This window comes from Monodelphis domestica, chromosome 1 (genome assembly GCF_027887165.1).
Source record: "Monodelphis domestica isolate mMonDom1 chromosome 1, mMonDom1.pri, whole genome shotgun sequence".
Lineage (NCBI taxonomy): Eukaryota > Metazoa > Chordata > Mammalia > Didelphimorphia > Didelphidae > Monodelphis > Monodelphis domestica.
The window spans coordinates 492,461,197-492,482,840 of NC_077227.1; the positions used below are offsets into that span (position 1 = coordinate 492,461,197).

The 21,644-nt window shown below is 38.0% G+C and overlaps 1 protein-coding gene across 1 annotated transcript in view; it reads left to right on the forward strand.

The window, feature by feature from the left end:
- Positions 1 to 21,644, forward strand: part of APCDD1L (APC down-regulated 1 like) — a 57,389-nt gene that overhangs the window by 13,281 nt on the left and 22,464 nt on the right. The window lies entirely within an intron of this gene.

A 21,644-nucleotide genomic window follows, 5' to 3' on the forward strand; every position in this document is an offset into this window, starting at 1 on the left:
TGCCTTTTATCACCTACATTTCCCAATAACTCCATTTTTCAAGGCCACAAATTATTTCTTTATTGCTAAATGTAATAGCTTTTTCTTAACTTCTTTCTTCTTGACTTCTTGGCATTTTTTGCTGCCAGATACTCTCTCCTCCCTGAGTTCTCATATGGACCTCTTTTCTTTCTACCTGTCTGATCCTTCTTGTTTGTTTTTTTAATGGGATCACCATTCATGGCTCAGGCCTTATCCCTAATATAAGGCAGTACTCTAGGACTCTGTCCTGGGTCCTCTTCTATCTTTCTCTCTATACCCTCTGACTTTTTTTTTTAACTCTTACCTTCAATCTTGGAATCAATACTAAGTATCAGTTCCAAGGCAAAAGAGTGGTAAGGACTAGGCAATTGGGATTAGGTGACTGGTCCAGGGACACACAGCTAGGAGGTGGCAGAGGCCAGATTTGGACCCAGGTCCTCCTGACTCCATGCCTGGCTCTCTATTCACTGAGCCACCTAGCTGTCTGTCTATACTCTCATTCTTGGTGACTCCATCCAATAGTTTCCATAGACTCAATTATATTGATATAGAACTTCAACATTTTTATATCTAGCCCTCATCCCTCCCCTGAACTCTAGTATTGCACCTCTAAGAACTCATTATCTTTCCTCATAAACCCAACCCAATTCCCAACTTCCCAATTTTTGTAAGGGTTCCATCCAGGTTTACAATCTAGGAGTCAGGCTTCACTTTCAGGGTTTTGCTTTTATTCACTTCTGTTACAAGGGAATCACTTTAAAAGACTAATAAATATTAATTTAAGGTCGCCAAGAAATTCAGCTATGTAATTCCTTAATGAAAACTCAAGTCTGCAGTCAATCTTTTATGGAGTTTAATTACAATAGGAGGAAGAAAGGAATTAGAGATAGAGAGAGAGAAAAAGGGAGAGAAGGGAATAGGGCTTAAATACCCCTTCTGTTTAGGCTGGGCCAAAAGGCCCAAGCCCTTAGATAGCTGGGGCAAAGAAAAAAGATCAGTCCCTATTACTCACGTGACCAAAATGGAGAAACAGTCTCAGAGGCCCCCACCTTCAGCTTCCCTCAGAGCAAGCTTCTCAGAGCACAACGCAACCACTCCGGCCAACTCCTCAACCCCCCTCCGAGTCTTCAGACCCCCCTGATCTTTAAGGAAACCATCCAAGTTGCCTCCCCTCAGTTCTCACATCTACCAATCACTGTCCATCAATTTCCCTGTGCCAATGGAGGCTCTAGCTTAACCCAGGACCGCCCAGAGGCTTTGCACATGTCTGTTGAAGGTCATATTTTCAAATAATTAAATCTTTGCTCCTTTGCTACAGCCCTTTCTAAATCCTGTTAACCTGAGTAGGGTAGAGATTGGAATAATTAAATTTTGATCTAGGCTGCAGCCCTTACTCAATCCTGTTAGGACTGAATAGGGTGGAGATTGATTCCAAGTATCTCCATTGTATCAATTCTAAAATCAATCATGACTCAAAGAAATTCCTGTTCTATGCCTAAGCATAGGTCAAAGTCCTTTCCATTGTTCAGCAAAAGGTTTCTGTCCTAAAGTAATCTTAAGAAGGGAAGAGAAGGAACCTCCCATGCCAATGGGGTTCACATTCCAATAGTCAAGACCCACTATCAATAGGAAATTTTTCAAGTATGAAATTTCCCAATGGTGAAATTTCCAACATTTATAAGTCTAAGAAATTTTGAGGTTTACACTTCCTAAATCCAATCAGTTGCCAAGTCGTACTGATTATAGCTCTACATCTCTCACATCCATTATCACCTTTCTACTCACATACTACTCACATAACCACCACTCCAGTTCAAACCCTTCTTCTCATCTCTCACCTGGAATATTTAAATTGCCTCCCACCTGGTCTCCTTGCTTCCTTCCCTAACCCATCCTCCATTTAGTGGACAAATTGATGATGCTATAGCATAGGCCTGACTATGATACCCCACTCTCAAGGAGCTTTAGTGTCCCTAGAATAACATCTGAACACTTTTGTTGATAATTTGGAGCCTATCAGCCAATCTCTCTTTCTAGGCTAATCACACATCACTCTTCTTCACACTTGTATTTTAGCCAAAGTGGCTATACCCGGCATGTCCTGGTAAATGTTTAACAACTGAACTCTCCAGGGGAAAAAAAAAAGCTTCAGACATTTTAAAGTTTAATGTGCATTGTTAGTATTTTCCTTATCACTCTCTTAAGCATGGAATTCAATAAAATGACAAAACTTTGAATTGCAAGATTTGCTGATTTTTGAGGTACAAATGTGAGCTCATATTGAAAAATTAACAATTGGCTCTTTGAATCAGTTGGAGCTGACCCCAGTGCATCTCTGCCTATATACACCATTCATGAGGCTCTCTGCCTTTGCACAGGCTATCTGCCACCCATGATTAGAATGTTATTCTTCTTCTCTGTCTTTTGGAATTTGTAGCTAGCTCCATTCAAGACCCAAACCCAGGGCTACTTTCTTGAAGCAGACTTCCCTATTTTAACCAGTGTCTAGTGCCAATACCACCAAATCCCTTTTAATATTTTGTGTATGTATCTTGTCTCAACTTCTCTGTGAACATGGTATATCCACTTTGTAAAATCTAAGCTTCTTGAGGGCAGGGACTATCTCACCCCTAATATCCAGTACAGTATTTACTGATTGCTTTTTGACTGTTCGAATACTCTATGTTTACTATCTTATAAAAGTATTGTGAAGAAAAGAAAAAAGAACTTTATAGAAATATGACTCCCTTAGGCAATATGAGCTCCTATATGACTTTCAATGTGCTCAGTACTCTGGGGACTCCCATTGTACTCATGGTCCCCACACATGCAGCTTGTACAGATTTTGTTTCCAGGCTCACTTTGGGACTTTGTTCAGGGCTGTCACATTATTGGCCTGAGGGATCTAATCCATATATTTCATGTTCTTTTTTATTGCCAAATGTTTATGTAAATGACAGAGTTACAAAGGGGGGCTTAGATTAATCATAGAAATAGATCAATCTTCTCAGAGTATTGATGGTGAAACACCTTCCTTCCTCTTCTTTGCAGAAAGGTAAAAGACTATAAGTGTGGTATGAAGCATAGACTGTCATTCATGATCAGTATGTTGTTTGACATAACTAATTCTTTGTCATTGGCAGTTGGGGGGTCCCAGGTAAGGGGGTAGAAGGATGGGGACAGTCATTGGCTTGGTTTTTGTTGATCCATATCTGAAATATCTTCCCAGAGATCTAGAATATATTGGATATACCCCCAACTGCATCAGATCATCCTTGAGCTCCAGACTTTGGTCAAAGGATCATAGATTGATCACTGGAAAGTGCCTTAGAGATAATCAAGTCCAATTTCCTTATTTTACAGCTAAAGAAACTGAGACCAAAAGAAGAGAAGAGACTTGTCCAAGGTCACATAGGAGTAAGAATCAGAGACAGAATTTGAACCTAGGTCCTCTGACTCCAAAGACAATATGTGTTCCACTAATTCAGTTTGCTTCCTCCACTAGAAAAAGGAAATTAAGGAGCAAGGTGAAATTGGCTTATTTTTATTTCTTCTTATCTATTGAGTTCTTTAGCCCAACATCAGTGAGAATTTTCAGTCCCTAGTTGCTTAATATATGTATATCTCCCTTTGTAACTCCTTTTCTCTATTTCTTTCTCTATCTTTATCTCCAGTGAGTTTAGTTTACTGTTTATATATGTTTCTGTTGGGTTCAGTTCAGTTCAGTATTAATTAAATGCCTACTATGTATAGGATATTGTTCAAAGCAATGGGAGAGATAGTAAGTTTTCATGAGTCGCACTGGCCTTTTCTGATAGTTTACAGACACCAACAGAGAGAATTGTCATATACAATTTGATGTTACCAATGCAAGAGAAAAATGTAAAATAGAGTGGTGCCTAAGGTGTGAAGTGACAATCAGGAATAAGGAAAGGCTTTATGTAAGAACTGACAATATGGGCAGGAAGGTGACATGTGGAGAGTATAAGGGAAAACATTTCAGGAATATTGAAGTTGGACAAAGGCATGGGGCTCTTAGTCCAGTGCCTGGCACATAGTGAGTGCTTAAAATATTGTTTGTTTCCTTTCTTCCTCTGATATCACAATTGGTCAGCTATGTGGTTCAGTGGATAGAGTACCAGATCTGGAGTCAGGAAGACCTGAGTTCAAATCTGGTATCAGACACTTACTGTCACTTCACCCTGTTTACCTCAGTTTCTTCATCTATAAAATGAATTTAAGGAAATGACAAACCATTTCCAGTGTCTTTGCCAAGAAACCCCAAATGAAGTCTTTGAGAGTTGAACACAACTCAAATTAATCAGTTCTGAGATCTTTTTTTTTGTTGTGGTTGTTTTATATACATAGATACATATATATATATGACTGTATGTATGTATATATTATATATATAGTGTTCAATTGGTTTTACTTACTTTAGCCTATATCAGTTCAATGAAGTCTTCCCATTTTTCTTGGAATCCTCTATATTTATTATTTCTTACAGCAGCCATTACATTCACATATTTGGGTCATGATCTGACAATACTCAACTCTAGGCAATAATGTGATGACCAGGAGCAAGGTCGCACAATTTGATCAGTCAATCTTCAATTAGTTCTTTGCTACTACAAAAAGTGCAGCTATAATTGTGTGTGTGTCTGTCTGTGTGTGCAGATATCATCTTTCTTTCTATTGTCGACCCAGAGTAGAGTTCTATGAGATAAAAGTTGGAAAAGAAGGGAAGCACCAGACTGTGTAGGGCCCCAGGACCCTGAATACTAGGCTAGGGAATTTGAATTTAGCTGGAAAAAAGGAGCCACTAAAGATTTTTGAACAGTCAAGTGACATGAGAGGCAAGCATAGTCTAGCCAACAGAGACCTGACCTTAGAGCTTGGCAGACCTGAGTTTAAATCTTAATTCTTATACCTACTAGCTTTGAGATCTGGACAAGTTGGTTAACTTCTTGGTATTCTTGGGCAACTCTCTAAGACTTTAAGTTGCCTAACTACATTGGTAGAAAGAGTTTTCTCATTGAGGAGTTTCCTATAACCAGTAAAATTCCAAAGTGACATGATCAGAACTGTACACATTTGAGGAAAGCTCTTTAGCCCTATGTAAATGTGGTTTTATCATTCTTTTTATCTTTAAACATATTTGTGTTTTTCCTATAGTTTCTCATCAAATAGAAATATTCTCAAGGAAGATAATCTGAAGGCAAGAATTATTCTTTTATATTGCTAATAACCAGGGAACACTGTTGGTTAAATGAGCTCAAAGGTATACTAGGCATGATAAAAGACAAACAATCTCAGCTTATTTACTTAATATTTGAAGAGTCAATATATTTTCAAGTACCTGGCCTAGAACACTTAAACCAATACTTTAACCTTTAGAATTTTGTTTGCATGGGAATTAAAAAAAATAATCCTTGGAATTTATAGTTTTTTTTCCTCATAAAAAAAAGCTCAGAGCATGTTAATTTTCTAGAATGTAAAATAATGCTATAATTAAATGTTACCAAGCTCTTAAAATAAAATTTGGCAGCTATTTTAAAAATGGCTTTTAAAAAACCTGAGGTAGATTTTCACCACAAAATTATACACTGGGGAAATGCCATATTTTGAATGTATTAAGGAGACCACGGACTTAATCTCTATATGAACGTAAGAAAATGGATTTATGCCATTACAATAATTTTCTTGCATATAAATAAGCCAGAACACAATCTTTTAGACTTTAAGGAAAGACTGGGATAGCCTTAGTACATTACTTTGTCTCTAATAGGGCTTATTTGTCTTCATGTATTTCACTGATCTTTTTTTTGAGGGCCTATTTCAAGTCTTCTTTAGGATCTGCAAACTCCTTGGGGAAAAAAAAAAAGGTTTGGTGAATCTATTACTTTTAACCTTCATTCACTAATGATTTTTTCATTAGTAAAAAATGAAAATTATCCAATGTAGAAGAAAGAGCTGAGCCTATTAGTTTTTTCAGCTTTGTAATGATGTGGTAGGGTTCCTGAAAAGACAATTTCCATTATATTTCATCATGTTTAGTTAGGAGTCAGGTACAGAAAAGGCAGAGGGCTTGGCTAGAGGATCCCAGTGATATAGAGACCCAAGCAAGCCTCCTGTAGATGAGGAAGAGGAGAAAGAGGAGGAGGAGGAGGAGAAGGAGGAGGAAGAAAAATAAGGAGGAACAGGAGGAGGAGGAGGAGAATAAGGAGGAAGATGGGAGGAGGAGAAACAACAAAACAACCACTTATTTTTGATAAGTTTACATTGTTCTTAAGGTTACAACTAGATCAAATATCTTTAATAGACTAGCCGTCTATTCAAAAACTGTTAACTTTCTAGTTCTATATATTGCTCTTGCTGGACTAGTTGTCATTCCCCAGATTTGCCTTGTGGTTTCTTGTTTCTGTCTCTATAGTTACACTTTCCCCTTTGTCTGGAAAGCCTTCATCCTCATTTCTGTTCAGCTACTACCCAACTTTTAGAGCTCAGCTTAAATGCCATTACCTTGAGGAAGCCTTTCTTGACATTTAGTAATAATCTATTCCCTGAATTCTGATGATTCCCATCTTTTTACCTTTTTTTTTTACAAATCATATTATTTTGTGATGTGCTAACTTTTGTATATATCTTGGTACCTTCTCTTACCTAAACTTTGTGCCTTTCTAAGAAACTAGCACAATGTGTCCTGAATATAATTGATATTTAATATAGCAAATGTTTGCCTAATTGAATTGAATGCTCTCTCCAGTTCTGTGATTCAGAGATTATAAATTATAAATCTCTTTCTCCTTCTCTCTGTGGGCCTAAGATTCTGAATTTCCATCTTCATATTACTAGTCCATGTAGTGTTTCTTGAAAATGTCTCATTTTTAAGGTGGTGTGATAAAGTGGTTAGAGCACTGAACTGCAAATCTGGTAGACCTGAGTTCAGATCAGTTCAGATACTTGCTAATTGTGACCCCTTGAATAAGTCACTAAATTTCTGTCTGCCTCAGTTTCCTCATTTGTAAAGTGAAAAGATTGATCTTGATCTCTAAGGTCTCTTCCAACTCCAAATTTGTGATCCTCTAACTATATATTGTGAATTTTAAAAGTCTCCATCTTGGTCTAGCACCCAAAAATTGTGCACACCCACACTACACGGGCATGCGCTAGTCAATGACAAATCAGAAATAACTAACTGCCCACCTGGGCTGTCCTAAGCCAAGCTAGAGCCAACCATTGGATTTGTGAGACACAGGAAGTGAGGTAGGGAACAGCCTCTGGAATTCGCTCACTTCCTGTGGAGAGAGCGAGACGAGAGTTGGGGTTAGGAGCTTGGAGAGGGAGGATGCCCGCAGACAGCTTTCCTTCAGAGCGGTCACGTGAGTTAAGGACTGATTCTTTCCACCTGGGCCCTTTGGGTCTAAAACTCTCTCTGCCTTGGTCAGAGGTTGAGTAACCCCTTTCCCTTTTCTCCTCTCTCCTTCTCTCCCTCTCCTTTCCCTACTCCCAGTGTGATTAAACCTCCATAAACTCCATTCTGACTTGAGTGTTTCATTTTAGGAATTTCATAAGTAAATTCCTTGGCGGCCATTGTTCAATATTACATAAATCCTGTAGCCACATTTGTAACCATTACAATATTATAATCTCTCCCAGAAGCATAAAATTTCTACCATTACAATACCCCTCTACTGAAGTCCACTGATATGTCATCATGTATAATACCCCTCTGGGCTCACTGTCCCAACTCAAAATGAACTTTAAAAATTTACGGTTAGCAGATTATGTTCCTAGAGGGCAATGATTACTACTCACTCCCCTTAGAGTCCCACCATCATATAACCCTTAGAGGGATGGGGCTTCTAACCTTGTCATTCACAAACCTCTATCCAGTTTGCTCCCCAGTATTGACAAACTGGTTAATAGCATTAGTATTCACAAAGGGATATTTATCAGAGGGTAGAACAAGGAGAGAAGTTATGAAAACAATCCTCCAAATTGGAGATCCACTCTGTCCCCTGCACACAAAGCCCTTCATGAAAGTGAGCTCAAAATTAGTGTACAAAAGCACATCTGTAGGGAACAGGTGTAACCAAGGGGGGCCTCCCACTTCCTGGCTCTGGGATTCTCTGAAGACTGTGGTGGATCTCTCACTTGGGCATGCCCCTCTCTATTCATTCACCTAAGCATAGGGAAACAGAAGTTCCATGCACTCAAGAACACATGGTAGCAAGGCGAGCACTCCCCTGCCGGGCAGCTTGCAGCCATCTTTCTCACTTAAAAGTCACCAGGGAAGAGAGCTGGAGATGTCTACTTGAACCTTATGCATGTATCAAATTGAGTTCTGGCTCCGCATCATCAGTCTTTCCATCTCTTCAGCGGACCAGGAGCCTTTTTATCACTCCATTCTACTAGATCCTCACGTGGTCACCATGTGTTAGATGAAAATCAGGCAGGGAATTTTACTCAAGATCTAAAGTGTTTGGAAGAGCCTCTTCCTCATACATGCCTGGAAGCATAATCCTTCCCAAACTTCCCTGTGCTTGTCTGGTATATCAGCTGAGTATGTCAGCTAAGCATAGAGGGAAGGGTACAAGGAGTGCTCCCTCCAAGTTGAAAACATTTGCTGTCCTCAGGAAATCTCTGGACTGCTTAAAACAAACAAACAAACAAAAAACCCAAACCCATACCTTCCATTTTAGAATCAATACTGTGTATTGGTTCCAAAGCAGAAGAGTGTGGTAAGGGCTAGGCAATGAGGGTCAAGTGACTTGCCCAGGTTCACACCGATAAGAAGTGCCTGAGGCCTAATTCGAACCCAGGGCCTCCCTTCTTTAGTCTGGGTTCTCAATCCACTGAGCCACCTAGCCACCCTGAAGGGCTTTTAAAATTCATTTATTTTATTTCCAGATTATTCATTTTCGTAAGTGAACAATCAAAAAACCAAAACCCACAAAAATATTGTCAACATGGAATCTAGAAGCCCCCAAACTTGTAGTCTAGAAAGATTAAATGAACCTCAGTTTACTTAGCTTAAAGGTGAAAGCCTCAGGTTTGAGCTTGTTCCTGTGAGAATTCACCCCCAAGGGAATCTCAGATTTAATAATCCACTTCAGATAGGGACTAAGCCCAAGGCGAAATCCAAAGACTTTGGCACTGTAGGTAGGGCATCAGTCTCAGCACAAATTGAAGGTCCTGAGTTTGATCCTCAGAAGGAGGGTGTGATATACTGGGAGAGGCTTCTGGAGACAAGGAGAGTCTAAGATTCCCCTGGGGTGGATTCTCACAGCAACAGGCTACAAGTTTGGGGGCTTCTAGATTCCATGTTGACAATATATTCAAATAAACAAATGATAAGTCATATAATTTCATCTTCATTCCTACTCCCACAGTTCTTCCTCTGAATGTGGATAGTGTTCTTTCTCATAAGTCCTTCAAAATTGTACTGAATCCTTGTGTTGCTGATCCTAGCAAAGTCTATCACATTCGATCATTCCATAATATTGCAGTTTCTGTGTAAAATGTTATCCTGGTTCTGCTTATTTCACTCTGCATCAGTTCATGAAGGTCCTTCCAGCTCTTTCTGAAATCACCTTGTTCATCATTCCTTATAGCACAATAGTATTCTATCACCATCATATACTACAATTTGTTCAGCCATTCCCCAATTGAGGGATATCCCCTCATTTTCCAATTCTTTGCCTCCACAAAAAGCCCAGCTATAAATATTTTTGTACAAACAATCGTTTCATATTGTTTTTACCTTTTTGGAATACAGACCTAGTAGTGGTATTACCAGATCAAGGGGCATGTATTCTTTTATAGCTCTTTGGACATAATTTCAAATTGCCAGCTGGAGAGCTTTAAAAAATATTTTCTCCCAATTATGACTTTCCCCTAAACAATTTTAACATTCATTTTGTTTTTAAATGTTGAATTCCAATTCCCTCTCTCCCTTCCTCTGTTCCCCACTCCCTGACATGGCAATCAAACTAATATATATTTTACATGTAGAATCATGTAAAACATTTTTTCATATTAGTCATTTTGTGGAAGAAAACTCAAAAAAATGAAGAAAGAATGTGGGATATAGTGTGTTTCAGTCTGCATTTAGTTCCCACCACTTCTTTCCCTGGAAGTGGATGACATTTTTCATCCTGAGTCCTTGAGGATTGTCTTAAATCATTGTATTGCTGAGAATAACTGTCATTCACACATGTTCATCATACAGTGCTGCTTTTCTGTATACAATGTTCTCCTGATTTTGCTCACTTCATTTTGCATCAGTTCATATAAGTTTTTCCTGGTTTTTCAGAAATTACTCTGTTCATCATTTCTTATAGCACAACAATATTCCATCATATAACACAACTTGTTCAGCCATTCCTCAATTAATGGACATCCCCTCAATTTCCAATTCTTTGCTCCCACAAAAAGAGTTGCTATAAAAGTTGTGTACAAATACACCCTCCCTCCCCTTTCTTTAAGTTTCTTTGAGATACAGACTTAGTAGTGGTATTGCTGGATAAGAGTATGCACAGTTTTAAAGCCCTTTGGGGCTTTAAAAAGGCTTCCCAATTTTTTAAAAGGGCTTCCCAATTGCTCTCCAGAATGGTTGGATCAGTTCACAGCTTCATCTGGAGAGCTTTTTGAATCATTGTCCACAACATTATCTACAACAGTTCTCTGGAATGACTGAGTAGCTTAAATATTGTCCTTTCCCTTGCTTCCCCAGTGTGATTTAGCAAGGCGTCTGAAAACTCTTGCAAAGTTGTCTCTTGAAGAGGCAGCTGGTATGATAGTGGATAGTGCACTGGTTCTGGAATTGGGAAGGTGAATTGAAATCCAACATCATATACCTACTAGCTGTGTGACCTTGAGTAAGTCAGTTTACTTCTACTTTAGTTTTCTAGGAATAATAATAGTACCTATCTTGTAGATTTGTTTTGAGGATCAAATGAGGTATTAGTAAAAAAACAATAGTATCAGCACAAAGCAGGAGCTAAAGAAATGCTTATCTCATTCCATTATTCCAAAGCAACCAGCATGACAAAGACCTAATCCAGTCCCACATGACCAGAAGAAATCACAAGTTCTCTCAAATACAGTTATGTAGATTCAATAAATAAAAAACATTTGATGAAATTTATCAGAGATTATTGCTTGCTTAGTACTTAATAATAGACTCTCTTGGAGCTTGAAGCATCAGTCCCCAATCCAAAGGAAAGAAAAAGGTAAGGAAATCAAACCTCCTATTTCAAGGGGAAACCTGATTCTTACAGAGAACCCCAGAACATGTGGGGTTCTCCCCAAAGGGGTTTAGGAGCTGGGGTTTTCCTCAAGGTGAGAAATCAAACTGACCTGAATACAAAGTTTTTAATGACTTTCTTAGCATCTGGGGCATCTTACTGAGATTCAGACAAAATCTCAAGGTATCTCTCCATGCCCTAAAGTTTGTTTGGACTTTTCCAGACTTTTTACCATATGCAATCTATTTCCTTGGAAGTCTAGGCAAATTCCCTGTAGGTCCCTGCAGCAAAAGGTAGCCCAAATATTCCCACTGGATCCCTTCTTGAAATCTCAAAGGAGGAACCAGCAGAGAACAACCTCTGGCAGCTCTTGCCATATTAGAAAACCTTTAGGTATGGAGCCAACAAGGGTGATGTGCCTATTGAGACCTAGAACTGCTCATCTCCAGCAAATGATGAATATTTTTTATCATTACTACTCTTGATTTTTACTAAGCTTTGGCATGTTGGAGGGAGTATCCATAGTCATGAAATCAGGTGTCTTTTGAAATGTTGAAGTACAGTTATCCCTCACTATATCACAGTTCACTTATTGCAGTTTCACTGTATTGCAGGCTTAAAAAAAATCTAATTCTGTATCTCAGAGTTTTCGCTATATCGTGAGATTTTGCAGATGAATATCATACTATACACAATGGAAATGCAGTATGCCACCACCACTTGTGCAAGTTTGCCAACCTGAGATTGTACACACACACTATTGGCTGAAAGGTGACCAACCACAGCTCTGTGTTCTGTATCCTGGGTGCTGATTGGCTCAGTGACTGTAGCATAGATCTGTTTGCTCTTCCACACTGTGTGCACATACATTCAGCATCTTTCCTTGTTAACTTCACATCTACATCTAATGCTCTCCAGTGTTGTGTTTTTGTAAAGCTTTCGTAAAAGTTTGAATTTATTTCAAGCCCTCTACCACCCAAATGTTCTGTACCTTTTAAGGCTTCTGGCATCAAACCCAAGTGCCAGAGGAAGATGCTTACCATCAAAGCATAATAAAATAAATATAACGCTGCTACTTCATGGATTTTCACCTATCACAGGTGTCTTTGGAAAGTAACTCCTGGGATAGGGGAGAGATCACTGTATTCTGACTTCAATGGCAAGGATAAATAATCTGGAAGAAAATGTTTTTTTATGAAAGTCACATTAAAGAGTTAAGCCCTACAAGGCACAATACTAAGCGCTCCCTGATGCATTCCCTTTTTTAAAGCTCTGTTATGGATTCTTAGTCATGATTATAAAAATGAATTTTTTCTTATTGAATGTGTCAAAATCTTATGATTATCTTGCCAAGAGACTCCTCTATAAAACAAAGCATGCCTAAGTCTTCTGCCAAAAGGAGTAATAAGGATTCATTCAAAGCGAGGGCTTCTCTACACATGTTCTGTTTTGCAAATATTGACATTAACTCTATCACTCCCAGAACAACTTGAGTAGTCTGTAATTCAGCAGTGTTTTTCACTTTTTGACTCCTCATGGGCAAAAAAGATTCCCTCTTTGACCAAAGCAACTGAGCAGTAGGTAAGCCCATGTTGGTACAGTGTAGATGAGACTTTTGACCAAATCGAGCATTAAGATGTAAGGATTGGTTAATCATTCAACTAACTGATTAAGACAGGAGTTCTTGATCTTTTTTTATCATGGATCCTTTTGGAAACATGTGAAACCAACCGAGCCCTTCTTGGGATAATGATTTTTAGACAAATGAAGGAAATGCTAGAGGCCAGTGAAAACAAAGATGTTTGCTTCATCCAAGTACAGAGACTTTCTGAAATGTCTTAATGAGAGGAGATATCAGGGAAGACAACAGAATAAAATGTAGATTTCCAAGAGCAAACCTGGGCACCTTTCAAAGGTCATGTCTCTGAGATGATGAATAAATGATAAAAAAAATAAAAATGAATAAAAATGGAAGGGGGCATGAGGAATCAATAAATCATCTTGATGTCTTGGATATTTGGAAACACTTGGGAATTTAGCTTTAGCTTTCTCATTTTCATCTGGATATGTCTGCCAAGAGCCAGGAATATCATTAGCATGTTGGTGGGGTTACATGAGAGTTTGGATGAGAAGGGCTCTTGGTCTGTGACAGTCCCAAACAAAACAACTGATTGATGAGTGTGGCGCCTGTTCCTTTGGCTACTTAATTCCTTTCACGTTCCTTCCATGGATTGTACTGGGGGCACTGAGCAGGAAATGCTAAACAAGAACATTGTGAGAACCACACGGCATGCAGCAGTCAATCATAAGGCTATTTTTTCTTGATTTTTTTAAATTTATAAAATCAGTAGCACTCTACTTACTGTTCCAAACAACACCCCCACATCAAGAATAGTACCTCTATAGTGTGGTATCAGTCTTTCTTTTTAAAAACCCTCCCTGTCTTCCATCTTAGAATCAGTAATGTGTATTGATTTCAAGGCAGAAAAGAGGTTAGGTCTAGGCAATGGGGGTTAAGTGACTTGCCCAAGGTTACACAGTTAGGAAGTATGTGAAGTGAAATTCAAACCCCGGACCTCCCATCTCTAATCTTGGCTCCCAATCCACTGAGCCACCTTTGTGCTCCCATGTGGAATTTTAAACTTTTTTGTGAGTCATGAACCCCTTCAGCATTTGGATAAACCTATTAATTCTTTCTCAGAATATTTTAAATGCCTAAAACACAATATTTAAGACTGCAAAGGAAACCAAAAATTATTGAAAATAAAGATATCTTTTTACCCAGAAAAAAGATAGTCCCTTCCCTAATTAATCTTTGGCTTTTCTCAGAGGGCTTTGATATGTATGATAAAAGAGAATGGAGCTTCTCTACTAACCTTCTATTAGACTAATTACTGTCTGATTTATCAGGATCTAGAAATCTATCTTTCCATGTATGTAGACTGCTGTAAATGCTGGTTTGGGGAGCTTCCTCACTCTAAACCTCAGTTTCTTTATTTGTACATTAAAAGAATTGGAGTAGATGACCACTAAGATTCCCCCCACATCTAAATCCTAGGATACTACTGTAAATGACTAAAGTTCTAGATTTGAAATTGAAAAGACCTACAATCTTGCCCCAGACTTTCACAATATGTATGAGTTGTATGATCCTGGGCCTGTCACAAGGATTATGTGCCTCAAGATTCTCATCTAAAAAAGTGGGGTTAATAATAGTATCTGTCTCTTGGATGAGAGGAGCTCACAAGGTTATGTAGATCAAATGAAATAACGTATGAAAATCACTTTGCAACCCCTAAAACATGTTAAAGTGTAAATGTTAGCTATTATAATTATTGTTTATAATGTGCTGTTGTTGAACATCCTGCAGAGACAGAAAAGGCCATTTCAAAAGCTTATATGACTACAGTGAAGAGTCTTCTGAACTCCCAAACACGACCAAACCCCATTCCTATGAATGAAATAAAAGACTGGCTATGTAGTTCCTTTTTGAGTTAGCTCAGATTTTATGGATTGCACTGTTTATTTAAGGTGATATTAGTCAGTCAGTCAACAAGCCTTTATGAAGCACCCCTTCCAGGCCATGAGTAGCAAGAATGATAGTCCCTACCTTCAAGGAGTTTGCTTATCAAAGGAACCTAAAAAGGGGACACTCCTGTGGCCCCAGGAGCATGGCACATAAAGTCTAGAAGCATTCTGGAGAAGAATGAGAATTAGATTTCCTCCTTAAGTGATGTTACCAAGAAGAGCCATCTCATCAGAAGGAAAGGCTGAAGGGTTGAAGTTTAGGTAAGGAGGATATATTTTCAATTTGTGAACTCCAGGATTGGAGAAAGGCTTCAGGATGAAAAGCTGGAACTTGGTAAAGTAGGTCTGGAGCATAGCCTGGAGAGGAGTGAGGACCCAAAGAGGGATTAGAGTAGAGATAATACTATTATAGCACAAGGACTGGGTCATTCTTATATTTTTATGACCTAGCCCCACCAGAGTGAAAATAATAATAACTTACATTGCTTTAACACTGTTTTACAAAGTGCTTTCTTCACAATAACTCTATGCAGTAGGTGGTGTAAGTATTAGTATCTTATTTTACAGATGAGAAAACAGAGGCAAAGTGACTTGTGAACAATCACCCAGAGAATAAATGTTACTCGGGATCCAAGCCCTCAGGTCTTATAAGGCTCAGTATATTTATGGCTATTTTAAATGGGTTATCTGCTACTCTCTCTTCTTGCAGAACTTTGGTAGTGCTTATAAAATGCTGATGATTTATGTGGGTTTATTTTATATCCTGCTACTTTGCTAAAATTATAGTTTCAACTCATTTCAGCTGAACCTCTATATACCATATCTCATCTATACCACTGTCACCTGCAAACAGAGATAGTTTTATTACGTTTTTGCCCATTCTGATTCCATCAGTCCCCCCCCCCCCCATGCTATTGCTAGCATTTCTAATACAATGTTAAAGAATTTAAAAATAGAAAGAAACAAGACATGGTTTTATATATACATATATCTTTCTATCAAATGATGCCATCTCTTTTGGGGGAGGAAAGGGAAGGAGCAAGTTAACTTGGGTAATTTAATGTAACAAATAAATAAATTTAAATCAAAACACACACAGCCTAGGCACGTTATGTCACATTGAGGTTCAAACCAGATAGAATGTAGTTGGGCAATATTTAACAAAATAAATAAAAATACAATAAAAAAAAAAGACCCAATCTAACATCCTTTCGGACATACCATACCACAACTCATACTAGGTGCTTAATACATGTCTGTTTAATGAGATTGGGTTGATATTATCCAGCTCCAGAGAATAAGCTCTGGTCTTCCATGTGTATGATTTAAAAGTTTGTTTTTCTATTTTCCTGGTTTGCTTTTAATGTTTGAGCTGAGCAATTCATGATCTTCTCGAGGGAATTTTTAAAGGAAACACAAGCCTGCCTTTTTTTGAAATGACATTTTGAAAGTACATTTTCCCTTAGTAATTCAGCATCTCATTCCATTCAAACAGCAAGTTTACCTTAGAATAACTCGGCAGTTAAGTTACTTGTTAGTAGAGCTTTGGCTTACATACACTAAGACTCCATGGCATATTTTACTTCAGAGCTGCCGCTAATTAAGAAAGGCTGTTGTTTGGGTGTGTGCCTATTGAGGAATTTCATTTAAGATGCTCCTTAGTTTTCAAAGTCCTGCAATTCTCGGTGAATTACTTCGATAAAAGAGTGTCGAAATAGACAAATCCTACTGCAGAGTTCTAAATATAAATTTAACCCTTTTGCAATATAGAGTTAAAGTTTTCATAGAATTCATTGATCTAGTGCAGAAAAAGACCCAAGAGGCTAGCCAGCCCAACTCTGATTTTACAGAGGAGGGAACTGGCACCAGGGAGATTAATTCACTTTACCAAAGTCACACAGGTAAACTGTGTTATTGTCTTGAGGAAGATTTGGGACTAATAATATGCTTTAAAACAAGTTAGTGAAAACCTTTGATTAGGCAAAATAGTAAAGTCCATTTTAGCACTTCCAGACCCTGCCCTTAGGGGGGTGGGGCTGAATCATCCCGGATAGTATTCTTTTCTCTTCTCTTTTTCTCCTCCTCCTCCTCCTCCTCTTCCATCTCCTCTTCCTCTTAGAGGAGTGAGACTTCTGGCAACAAAGAGAAAAGCCAACTATCAAAAAAGAAACCAGCTCTCTTAAGAATTTCTCTCACCTGAGAAAATAGCACTGGTTCCATTTTATTTTTAAATCTAAATATCTATTTTTTAGGCATTTAATCATTGCCTCTTCCCCCATTCCTGCTCTTAAATTAGGTATAACTCGCTGTTCAGATTTGCTATGTTAGTTTGGGGGGAAACCTATCTACTACAAGTGAACAATATTTGCATTGGAATTGTGCATCTGGAGTAGGGTCTTATTTCAATTTTAGGTTTCAGAAGCCTATAAAGTAGTAGTTGAAAACTGGATGCAGAGGTCATGGCCTGTAATTGTCCATCAAGTTCTGAGGCTATGAAGAATAAATGTATTTTAGCAATTGGTAATGAAATCCCCATATATGATTTTGAAAATACACTCGAAATAAAACCCATTAAAAACTGAAAAAAAAAATTTCTCTCTCCTCTTACCACACACATTGGCCATGGTGTTTTAATTTTTTTGTAAATATTTTTTAAATTCATCACTTATTTTACACATTCTTTTCTCTTTGAATTTTGAATTCCCAATTCTCCCCTTTCCTCATATTCCCTCCTCCACCTACTGAAAAGGCAAGCAATATGATATCAATTATAAGTGTCAAATCATGCAAAACTTATTTCCATATTCACTATACTTTTTTAGAAGGCAAGAAAAATAAAGTGAGAAAATTATACTGCAATTTGCAATCAGAGTTCATCAGTTTTCTCCCTGGAGGTGGCTAGCATTTTTTCATTGTGATTCCTTTGGAATTGTCTGGGATCATATTTTGATCAGAGCAGCCAAGTCTTTTACAGTTGGCCATCATAAGAAATGGAAGCAATGTCAGATTTTATATTATTGGACTCAAAGATGTCTGAAGATGGTGTCTGTAGTCATAAAATTAAAAGATGATTGCTATTTGGAAGGAAAGCTATGTCAAGCCTTGACAGCATACTAAAAAGCAGAGACATCACCTTGCCAACAAAGGTCTATACAGTCAAAGCTGTGATTTTTCCAATACCAGTGTTTGGATATAAGAGTTGGACTATAAGAAAAACCGAGTGCCATAGAATCGATGCTTTTGAATTATGGTGCTGGTGAAAACTTCTCAGAATCTTTTGGACAGCAAGGAGATCAAAACAGTCAATACTTAAAGAAATTAACTATTCACTGGAAGGTCAGATAGTGAAGTTGAATTTAAATATTTTGTAAGAAGATAGGACTCATTATAAAAGCGCTGGTGTTGGGAAAGATTGAAGGCAAAAGGAGAAGAAGACAGCATAAATTCAGATAGATAGTGTCATGGAAACAACAAACACAAACTTGGACAGATTTTAAGAGATAGGGAAGGATAAAAGGCTCCAGAATGCTATGGTACACAGGGTCATGAATAACTGAACAACAATGAAAACTCAACATTGCTTGTTACTGTGTGCTATTATCTCCCAGTTCTTTGCACTTCACTTTGCATTAGTTCATATTGATCTTGCCAAGGTTTTTTTGGGGGGTTTTTTTTTTTGGAATCACCTCCTCATCATTTCGTATAGCACAGTAGTACTTCATCACAATCATATGCCACAATTTGTTCAGTCATTGCTTCCCCTCATTTTCCACTTCTTTGCTACCACAAAAAGAGCTGCTATAAATATTTTGTACAAATAAGTCCTGTTCCTTTTTCTTTGATCTCTTTAGGAAGCAGATAGCAGAATGCATTAAAAAATCAGAATCCAACAACATAGTATGTTGTTTACAAGAGATACACTTGAAACAGAAAGATTCATAGAGTTAAAGTAAAAGGCTGAAGCAGGATCTAATGCGTTTCAGCTAAACTTTAAAAAAAAGGCAGGGTTGGCAATCATTTTTTTTTTAGATTATTTCAACAGTATGGAGTCATATCCATGCTGTCTATGTCTACATAAATTCTATCTATGTAAACTTTTAACTGTCCTAATAATGATAAAAGTTCTTAGTAGTTTTGTGTGTCATCTTCTCAGATAGAAATGTAAAGTTTCACTTTATTGAGACCCTTATTCTTATAATTTTTTACCTTTTCATGCTTCTTTTGAGTCTTCTGTTTAAATGTCATATTTTATATTCAGCTCTAGACTTTTCATCAAGAATGCTTGAAAGTCCTCTATTTCATTAAATATCCATTTTCCCTCCATAAAGGATTCTATTCAGTTTTCCTGGATATATGATTCTTGGTTATAATCCTAACTCCTTTGCCTTCTGGAATATCATATTCCAAGCTCTCCTCTCCTTTAATGTTAAAGTCACTAAATCTCATGTGATCCTGACTAAGGGTCCATAGTATTTGAATTGTTTCTTTCTGGGCGCTTGTAGTATTTTCTCTTTGACCTGGGAGTTCTATAATTTGATTATCATATTTCTGGGAGCTTTCATTTTGGGATCTCTTTTAGGAGATAATTGGTAGACTTCCTTTGAATCTAAGATGTTAGGGAAGTTTTTGTAGATAATTTCTTAAAATATGATATCTAGGCTTTTTCTTTGACCATAATTTTCAGGTAGTCCAATAATTCTTAAATCATCTTTTTTTGATTAAATTGGGCTATTTCACATTTATCTATCTTTTTGACTTTACTGTTTCTTAATCTCTCATGGAATCATTGGCTTCCATTTGCCCAACTCCAATTTTTGAGGAATTATTTTATTTAGTGGTGTTTTGCATCTTCTTTTCAAGTCAGTAAAGTCTGCATTTTAAGGAGTTCTCTTCAGTAGATTCTTGTGCCTCTTTTTTAAGACGCTATTTCCTTCAGTGTTTTTAATATTTTTCCCCAAGATGTCAATTCTAATTTCATTCTGTTCTTGCATCACTCATTTTTCCTCCCAATTTTTCCTCTACCACTCATCACTTTCTTTTTGTTGTTGTTGTTGTATTTGTGTTTAATCAGCATTTTCTCTTTGGAGCTTTTTGTAGCTGTTTTAAAATTGTTGTTTCATTCTGAGTTTGTGTCTTGGTTTTTCCCTGCCACCATTTTTATAGTCAAATAATTGTTTTTGTTTTTTATCTAGTCTATTTCTTGACATTGAACTTTATGTTCAAGTTGGACTCTACTCATCTTGGGGGTGGGGAAGCACTATCTCAAGCTTCAGGCTTTTAAAAAAATGTTGCTGTTTTCAGAGTTAGTTCTAGGAATCTAAAATTTTTTTTATTCTTCCTGGGATGATCCTGGGAGAGGATGGACTCTGGTCTTTACCTAGAAAGTCCCCCTGGTCCCCTGCAAACACAAGTACTAGTCTTCTCTTGGCCTTGGAACTGTGGCCAGGGTCCCTTGTCCTTTGTAACCCATGCCCAATGCTCCTCTCCACCTTGACTGGCTCTGCTGCTCCAAAATTAGTTGTTTGGAGGGGAATGCTGGGAGAATTCAGCCGGGTTGCCTATAATCCTCCATCTTTTGCCATGGTGTCTTCCAGCAGAACTATTGCCTCCCAAAAGAAGACAGTGTACTCTATGAGGAATAAGCTCAGTAAAGCCTCACGCCAGCGAGAAGCTTTATAGTAGGAATATAGAAAAGGGATAGAAGTTTTGGATCCCGCGAAGGGCGTGAAGGAGCCAACCTTTGAGATGTCAATAATGAGTCAGTAATCAAATATTATTAATATTTGGGAGCCGCAGCCATGCTCCGATCAATGGACGTTACTGGAAGGCTATTTTCTGCCCAGAGATCCCGTTTAACACTACACTGGTCAGAGGATGATATAGCTCAGCTGGGCAAGTGAATAGAGACTAATAGAATTAGAGAATGCTAGGTATCAGCATTGGAAAAGAAAGAGAGAGATACCTGGCCAAAGGCCAGGCCTCAGGTAAAGACAGAGAGGAGAGAGAAAGGTGGTGATAGCAAACCTGTAGCTCGTCCAAGAAGAAGAAGAAGAAAGAGAGAGAGAGAGGAAGAGGAGGAGCTGGCCACGGCTTTCCAATTTATTGTCTTTGATACGCAAATGAACTCAATACATATTGATAAGTTACATGATGCCTCAATACATATAGATGAGTTACATTGAGTTACATAGTGTATTGCCATTGGATAATTGCAAATAGCGACAAGGTGAAGATGGGGTTTTTATCCTCAGGTGAGTGAGACAAAAGGAAGCAGGGTTTCGCGCCCTAAGTTCAACCACACTGGGAAAGAGTTCATTGCCATGCGCAGAATGGCCATGTGCCCATTCACAAACCTTGTCTCTCCATAATACCCATGGGCTGGACTGCTACACTCAGTTATTTAAAGTAAGAGAAAACTCTGAAGAATGTTAGCTTGATGAACAAAGAACTTGTGCTGACCATTGAAAGTTGAGCAACAGAAAGGAATAGGTCCAGGAGCCTCACTGAGTGAACTACCCAGCAGATGTGCTGTATTTGGGATGGAGAGGCAATATGAGTGAATCACATGACAGAAAAAGACATGGTGGGGGATATAAATAACCTATGTCAGGTGTGTGCCCTACATGGATGCCTCTTTACTAATGTGCTCTATGTGCAGCTATGAGAGAGTAGATCTCAGATTTATGGGGAGAATATTATGTTACTTTTGCTTTTCAAATGCTATCTCAGTGAATGATTTGACTGTGAACTAATTTTATCAGCTGTCTGATTACTCAGGATAAGTGGTTTTTGGGGCTCTGTGCGCTTTAGTTTTAGGAGAGCTCACTTATAGTGTAATAAACC